The following is an 8,450-nucleotide window of genomic DNA, read 5'->3' as shown; positions in this document are numbered from 1 at the left end:
CTGGACATGCTTTGCTTCATTTGAAGCTCCGGTGCGGACAGCTGACATAAGTTCTCGGCAAGCATTCTTCCTAGCATGCTGTTTCATTGATTCCAACCAGTATTGCAAAATCAAATCGGAATCAGACGGGACACGTATCCTGGATGAGAAGTGCCAGCACGCTCTAGACCTCAACCAGTCCTATGTTGATGCTGTTGAGGACGGTAGGTGGACAGATCCTGATGCTGATCATAGTGACGAAAGTGAGAGCTGTGAAGACGGCTGATTTCATTACCGGTTACCAATTCCGTTCCAGTTTTCAGTGATTTGTTTAAGTTGCTGATGTGTCAGCGTACGTGTTCTTGGATACTTGGCTCTTAGACTTACTACAACGTTGTAGTAGTCGCTGTCAATCCCGACTGGTCGTGAGTGCTAGCCTCTGTAATAGGCTCTATATCACTTTTATCTACTTCTGAAATTTGCCTTGTAGCCACCCATGAACGCAGCCTGTTATTTACGCATCATTATGGCTAGCAGGTTAGGACCTTTGAGGTAAACTTAGGGATAAAAATTTCTTACTGCACTTCTCCCTGTTTTACGATATACAAGTACAAGTAAAAAACTTGGCGAAACAAAAATGGAAAGTATGTGTACTGCATTCCATGAAGCTAGGGAACGTGTGATCCACTGGGCATTGAGTGAAAAACTAATGGTTTTGGTACAAAGAAGCGCGATATAGCGTTCCTTACTGAACATGCACCAAAGCCCATCGTTCTTGCATTGAGTACTTCCCGGTGGCCCACTTCATCATCTGGAATTTTGGGAGGTGGAAACGAATTACATTGCAAGTAGCAGATGAACAGTGCATCACAGGCCTCCTGGGACCAAGGCCACTTGATCCAGTGCCCCCAAACCTACAGGTTCTGTCATTCTCCACACCATGCACTCCATGATCCAAGCTATGACCAACAGCGTAACCACGGTTACAGTTAGTGAATTGCATCTGCACATCGGCGGCATGGCAGGGCAAAATAAAAATTTCTTTTAAAAAAACTTGTCAAGTTGATTAACAAATACACACGAGGTCCCAATTTTGGCAGGAGACGTTCAGAGCGAGCAGGCCAAGGCGCTATGTCAAATATTACGTCCAGACCAAGCTGAGGCGTTATAAGATGGTTTTGACATAGACCGTGTCACTACATGTAACAATAACGTTGAGAAATGGAGAAAGTCGTCTCAAACTAATCCCATAATAATCAAATACATGTACTAAGCGAACGCCTCAGTACTATAGCCAGGGGATACAACTGTTGTATTTTCGATATGCTTGCTCACCAGTACAGGGTGTCAGCAGAGCATAACAATTTTAAAAATACTCTGCGAGCGAGGAGTCTTCAAGACGCCATGCCATGGTGTAAGTGGCCACACAAGTATGCATCACTGCCCAGTGGAGGTACAAGTACACACCAAGGCGGGCAGGTGCATTCTGTGTTTGGACTTGGGGCTGACTGATCTGTATGAGTAGCTGAATGCAGCTGGCAGTCAACTAACTTGTGAGTCGCATAGGCAGAACAGCCCGACACAGCCAAGCAGATCTTTCCTATCGGCACGCCATTACCAGTATTAGGGATGGCACGGTAACTGTACCAATAGTACTACTGTTATCAGAGCACCTCTCTGTACAGGCATACCCCCAGTATGCATGGAGGAAGCTGGACATCTGCGTAGTTGAGCAGGTAGACCTGTTCCTGTCCATTCGCATGGTGACGTCTTGGCCCTAGCCGACCCATCCACCCAGGTAGGAAAGAGAGGAAATCACGCATGGAAAGACGTCTGCTCGTACAAATCCGCTCCCCAGCCTCCACGCTGACGCTTACAAACCTCACTGAGAGGACGGCCATGATTGTTCTCTTCCATGGTGACCTGCACATAAAACTTCTCTATCCAATCAGGGTACAAGCTGGCAGCCATCATAGAGCGAGCTGAATTGGACCCGACAAACCTACGGCACTTCGACAGAAGGTAAAGCTCAGTAAACAAGTGTTGCATTTGAATGTGCCGAGTGCTGGGCGAGTCTTCCACATATCCAGCCTCAACAGTAGATATCACTTGACGATAGATGTTGCGGCGTTTGATCCAGCCCGACGCACTCTCCACAACAGCTTCATTGTCTGATTTGACCACCCATACATAGTCATCGTGCTTTTCCGGAACCTCGACATATTCGGATGAGTGCATTTCGTTGCCCTTGTCGGCGCCACGTTCAATCCAGCGCCCACAACGCCAGAAGTCATCAACATTGCGATGGCGAGCTCCACCAGACCGGCCAGGAACAGAGCGAGTCTCAACGTGAAAGCAGATGGTACTATGATCCATCTTGTAGCCATTTTTCTGCATGAACTCTTTGCCACTTTTTTGCACAGATGCACTGAAATTGAACAGCTTCTGAAACAACCGGCTATAAATGGGTTCAAATCTCCACTTGGGCATCTTCAATTTGAAAGTTTCCAACAAATGATATGCACAGTCCTGTTCAAAATCTTCCGCTCTCAGCGCAATAAAAGCCAACTCTTCCTCCAGAACTTTGTGAACATTTGGGCACTTTTCCTTGTGTGGCAGCCGTAAATCAATCGGATTCTCGAGGGCTTTGTGCAACGCCTTCTTGGCCAGCGCAGCGCCACAGCGGTCTATTCTCCACTCAACGCCAGACTTGATGTAGCGCTTGCCTGCTTTCTTGACATTCTTCACTCCGGGTGTAAGATAATCGTCCAGCTTAAGCCAGTCCGGCGTGTGGACAAGGAAAGCGCGCTTTGTCAACACCGACATCAGGTAGGTGAGAAGCAGGCCTTCGGTTCCAGCAGTACTAATACCGGGACAGTCATCCCCGCTGCATGTGTAAACGAACGCCCTCAACGACTTCTCATCATTACACATCATGAGCTGCTGACGCTCCTGATAGTCCATCTTCTGCTGCAGATCCTCGTGTTGCAACTCCGGGGCATACACATACGTATACGGTTCGGTGTACTCGTGCTCATCTGGATCATTGCACACCCACGACGATGAGCGCTTTCCTGATTTGGTTACATTCTGTTCAACTGAGCACTTGTAAGGATTGTGTTCTATAGGTACTGCTACTGGTGGATGTGACTCAGTGTAAGTAAAATAATAAATGAGCGTTCCTGCTGACATCAAAACAGCTGCACCGAACGCCAACAGCACAAAGACTCTGGGGCCCATTGTGATATCCGACTCCTTCAACAGCTAGAGTAAGAGGTCAGCTCCAGGAAAAAGGCGTGCTTGTCAAGAGCACAAGTACTCAATAAACGTAGATATACAAATGTACACCGTCTCCTAGGACATAATACTGTGCAACTAATTACTTACAATTTCGATCTCAACATTCATGCATAGAGACAGACCCTTTCAGGATCTGCTAAAGGAAAACCATCGTAACACGGAAACAAGCTGACATGAAATAAATCAATACAACATAACCTTCCTAGCGCCTGGCCTGGGTGACTACACCATTACTAGAAGAAGCTTTTTGAGTTATTTTTTTCCCAAATGGATGGGCGCATGGCCATACGGTAATTACCCATATAAAAACCGCTCTGTGAGCGGTTCTGAAAAACCTCTACTGGTGCAGCCCCGTCGTAAAAGTAAGAAATTAGGACTGGTGCATTGTCCTCCCAAATGTGAACTGATCCACCTAAATCGCGATTGACGGGACCCGAACGCACCAGTAGCACGAGGTTCCTACCTGTGGATGCAGCTGGGGACGCTGGTCCATAGCCAAAGCCAAAGGTGGGCTTCGGGGTTCTGTGTTAGGGTTGGTTCACATAAGCAAAATCGGCGCCGCAAGACATCGGCGGTGAGCCAGCTCCCGATCCGTTGCGCCTACGGTTCGAGTACCAAATCTACTACAAAGTAGTACAGAATGTGCCAAAATGCTACGACAGGTTTGCCAATTGAAGCTTGAATTCTTTGTTTCTTCAGTAGTTGAAGGTCTGTCGGTGATGGCCACTCGGTGCTACCTTTTACTGGAGATCATGAAACTACTTCTACACATTTTATTGCAGTCTAGTAAGCGATTGTGTCGAAATTATGCTTGCAAACGTTGATGAAGTCACAAGAACTTGCCAATGTATCCATTATAATTTTATATTTGTTTCAATTGTATTTGTCTCATAAGTTGCACAATGGTCTAGCAGATCATCCGAGAAGGACGGGCTGGTATCCTGACTTATTTGCCGCCTTGAAGCGACTACAAGAATGGCGAACGGACCTCCTCTCTAGCTTCAATTTAGGAAAATTTAGGACAAGTATTGGTTTGATATTTTGACAAAGTCTGGCTCCCGGAAGCCGGCGATCACCGGCGCGAACGGTTCACAAACCACTTTTGGTCAAAATCGTACGGGATCGGCGCCGGGGCAGATCGCAAGAGTTGGGCACTGTCCAACTTTGCCGGCGGTCCCTTGCGATATTTTACCGTATGATTTTGTTACGACTGCACTGGTTCACACAATCGGAATGCGCCGGGAGAGGTTGCAAGAAGCCCACCGCCGGTGACTCCCGGCGCGTACCGGCGATATGTGAACCAACCCTAAGTGTTGTATGGTAACTTGATCGGCGCCGGTCCATTGCTGTAATCCTGTGCCCTCCCGACCTCGTGCTACTGGTGCGTTCGGGTCCCGTCAATCGCGATTTAGGTGGATCAGTTCACATTTGGGAGGACAATGCACCAGTCCTAATTTCTTACTTTTACGACGGGGCTGCACCAGTAGAGGTTTTTCAGAACCGCTCACAGAGCGGTTTTTATATGGGTAATTTCAGTTCTTTTTCTGTTCCCTCCCCCACCCCGGCCCAGCTCCGAAGATAAACATGGTGAGCATGCGCGCGATGCACTGTATGTAGCCATGCGATTGCAGTAGCACACGGATACATTCCAGCCCTTTCCACCTCGCTACCCTGCACACAGACACATTGTGACAAACAAGCACATGCACATGCACATGGCACACACATACACACACAGTGACACATACACACACAGTGACACACACACACACACACACACACACACACACACACACACACACACACACACGGCCCAAACAGGAAAATTCTTGATGAACATTGTATAATGCCATGCAAAGCAGTGGCCACCATACTTCAGGAAGTCAGTTGTGAAACAAAATAAAGGTAAGCTGGCAGCCAAAGCACAACATTGCAAACCGTGATGATATTTGCGTAAGGATTGCAGTTTGCAGACCACACCATGGAAGTAGTGAGTGCAGAATGATTGTAATGTCATACAAAGACAAGCAAAGAAGTGGCCACCATACACCAGAAACTTGCAGAAAGTCACATATCCAACAGATAGAGAAGTGAACAGCATCTGGTACAGCCCACACAAAACCAAGCTGACCTGATACTCGTCCGAAGATCGTAAGTGGCAGATCCTTTTCAACGATAGCATGCAGGTGTACGTTCACGCATGGACAAAATCTGACCGTGTCACCGGCATACGTTGTCATCACATGCACAGTAGCAGCACAATAAAAGCAATGGAAAAAATGAAGGGGTTGAAGGGGTTGCTGACACTTCAAATTCAGACTTCAATGTGGTCGTCACGGGATGATATACCTGCAAGATACAAGTGATGCAGAAAGAAAGCATAAGGTCGTGAGGTAGGCTATGAGACACCACAAATGGGTCACCTACATGTATGTTCAGGGCTGGTGTACACACACACACACACACACACACACACACACACACACACACACACACACACACACACACACACACAGAATTATCATAATCGAGAATTTCCTAAACTGAAAAGAGCAATGAAATCCACTTGCATGCACAGGAGCAATTTTGCAGTATGATGCGCAGCTCGGGAATACACCTGTTGGCAATGGATTACATTCCCATTGGAATTCCTATTCACGTGGGAGTCACAGAAGCAATTTGGCAGTGTGCTGCGCAATGCGGCATGACCTGCAATTCTGCGTGCGATGCAAACTCGCACAAAATACCATTCACAGAATCACGACAAGACGTAAGCGATGCAACAGCGCCTTGCTGACGTGCCTCAACTTGTCAAGTCAAAGCTCAACGAGAATGCGTTTGTCGGCTACAACTGGTACAAATGTACAAGCAATTTCCGAAAATGCTCCTGTGAATCCTGCTTTAAATGTTCCTCCTCCACTCTCCCCCCCCCCCCCCCTCCACACCCTCAGGGAACTTGGCAAGGAAGGGTGGTCTTCCCGGTTCCCAACATCTATTTGCAGTTTCTCGTCTCCACTATGTCTTTTCAATGGGGATTTGTACGTACCATAAAAGCAAGCCTAAAATGAACAGCACATTTGCCGTTCCTCCACTGGGGAGGATGCGTTCCACAGCTATCCTGACAAGATATTCCGAGAAGCGGTGCTGAGTGCAATCAAGAGTACATGACCTCCGGGGTTATGTACTCTTGGTGCAATGCATTGTGAAACATCTGGCTTAAAAGTTGACAACAACGGCGCACGCACATAAGCAACGGCCACCTTACCTGTACTGTAGCAGTACTTCCGAGTTCCCGTATGGGAGTTCCCTCACTGTGTGTGCAATAGCAGCCTCATCGAACCAGTTCAATGCGACGCGGACAGTCCGACACTGAGGAGGACATTGAAGAAGTCAGAGACAGGAAGAATGGTTGATTTACAACTCAACTAGCAAGGCTGCACACCCACGAAGTTCCACTCACCATTGTGCCGTCCTTCTTGGAATGCAGAAATAACGCTTCTTCTCGAGAACGCAGCCTGTGACAGAGAAAAAGGAAGGAGCATCGCCATCAGCATTGGTCCTCTGCTATCATCGATTGCCGATTTGCACAGTTCAATCTAACAAGACTGAGGACGTTCAAGAACTCCCCATCCATACCATCATTGGAGTACTTGTAAGAGGAAAGGTCAGATTGCCCAGTTCCACCCAGCATTCCTGGATGCCAGGATAGATGTGCTGCCCTCCGCCCCTCCCTTCTACTGCCTGGAAAGGGCAACATATGTGACAGCGTTCACCAGTACAGTCGGAAGAGAACATGGGAGAAGGCAAAAAAGGGCAACACACATGAATCCCTTATAAACAAGCAGTGGCAATTCTAGCACCAGCAATGTTTATTGTTGGACTTACATGTACATCCCAGCCATTGCCGCCGGATTCAGCGGCTTCTTCTTCTTCGTCTCCCATCTTGGAAGCACTCCTTCCCGTAAGTTCAGTCCTGGGAGTACAGTCGGAGGAGGACGTCGGAAAAGGCAAAAAAGGGCAACACACATGATTCCCTTATAAGCAAGCAGTGGCAACTCTAGCACCAGCAATGTTGGACTTACATCCCAGCCATTGCTGCCGGATTCCCACGCTTCTTCTTCGTCGTCTTCCAGTTCCCAGGTTCCATCTTGCAAATACTCCTTCCCGTAAGTAAGTGCAGTCCTGGCCTGGGTGGATGCGCAGTACATTGACGATGGCGGAGATGGAGCAGGTCAGGGAGCCCTACAGGGTCCCGAGAGCAGATTGCGGCCAAATTCGGGACGATGCCGGACGCCAGTCAGTATGAAGTAGCGAATTGCGGATCGCCACGTAGATTGGGGTCGCGGGGTCATAATCCACGGGCACTACTCGTACGTTGCTCCAAAAAAGGGCACTGCACTGTTCCACAGTTGCTGTTAGCGGTCCCCAAAGGCCCTTGGTAGGCCGGTTATTGGGTCACGTGTCAACAAAGTGTCAACAAAGTGTCAACAACGTGTCGACCACGTGTCTTTAGCGGTACACTAATTTTGGTGTCCCCAAACTGAAAACATCGAGCACCAGTATGGAAAGGCTTTAGACAGAAAGCCTTTCCAATATAAAATTATTATAATGGGGGGCCGGCCTTGTTGGGGGGTCTACAAAACCAGATTCAAAAGACGTAAAAGTAGGGTTACCCACGTGCGTGTCGACGTCGTCATCTTTCCCTGTTCTGTTCTGTGCATGTGAGATTGAGACTGTGAGTGTGACACACGCTGTATGCGCTGTGCAGCCATGCATAAACACTGCCACTGGCATGCACACACCTTCACCATACTGCTCCAGTATTGTAGCATGCACTGGCTTCAGATCAAGAGCATTACCATGATTACACCCAAGCCAAGGGCAAGTGCCAATATGCAATGGCAATGCATGGGCCAAGGGCAAGGCGTCATATTATGACTCTGACTCGAGTCTGAGGCCAAGATTCGCTGTAGGGATCGTCAAGGGTATGTAGTGTAGTCTACATAAACCTTGGCTTTAGATTGGAGACCTCGTAGATCTACCATTGCATTTGCCTTGTTATCATGTTCATGACATACTCGTACATGTATTTTAGACGACTCCCATACATGCATTTGGCAGTAAAGACAACGTGGATTGTGTTGCAACTCCTACTCAGATTTTCTAGGCCT

Source organism: Sycon ciliatum, chromosome 4 (assembly GCF_964019385.1).
Source record: "Sycon ciliatum chromosome 4, ocSycCili1.1, whole genome shotgun sequence".
In the NCBI taxonomy this organism is placed as follows: Eukaryota; Metazoa; Porifera; class Calcarea; order Leucosolenida; family Sycettidae; genus Sycon; species Sycon ciliatum.
Note: the sequence above shows the minus strand (reverse complement) of the source record.